Genomic DNA, 563 nt, shown 5'->3' with positions numbered 1-563 from the left:
TTTCATGCCGTTATTGATAAGTTTTGTATTAGCTTATTTCATCAGAATGTGTAATTTGGAGGGCAAAAACATGCACGATGCTTGTAGGAATGGAAGCAAATAAGCGTGTGTGGATATCTGGTGGAAACCTCAAGGTGGTAAGAAGCTTCAGAAATATATGCTGTGTAAGGCTGTTGAGATATTTAACTGCACTGCTGCAGCAAAGGACAAGATGCTGCTCTCCCATCCCATATGTGGAAGCTGACTGGAGTGGCTGTTGAATGCTACTTAAGCACTGGAAACAGGACTGTCCCCTCCACCTGGCCTGTTAGGCATGCACGCTTCCATCCTAGTAGCTCGCCACTGCTCCCAAGTGTTGGTTACCTGAGCTGTCCTCCTTATTCTGGCAAGCCAGAGTGAGAAAGGGGGGTGATGGGGGAACCTGCTGAGGCATGCAACCTGCAGCTGGCTGCTGCCACCTTGAAGGTACTTGCTCCTCCTGCTAGTGCAGGAGAGGCTTCGCTCTGGCGTGCAAGAAAGAGCCAGCTTTCATTTTTTGGACTTCTTGAAATTAGTAAAATAAG

The sequence above is a fragment of the Varanus komodoensis genome, unplaced genomic scaffold (genome assembly GCF_004798865.1).
Source record: "Varanus komodoensis strain SLA01 unplaced genomic scaffold, ASM479886v1 scaffold45, whole genome shotgun sequence".
Lineage (NCBI taxonomy): Eukaryota > Metazoa > Chordata > Lepidosauria > Squamata > Varanidae > Varanus > Varanus komodoensis.
Note: the sequence above shows the minus strand (reverse complement) of the source record.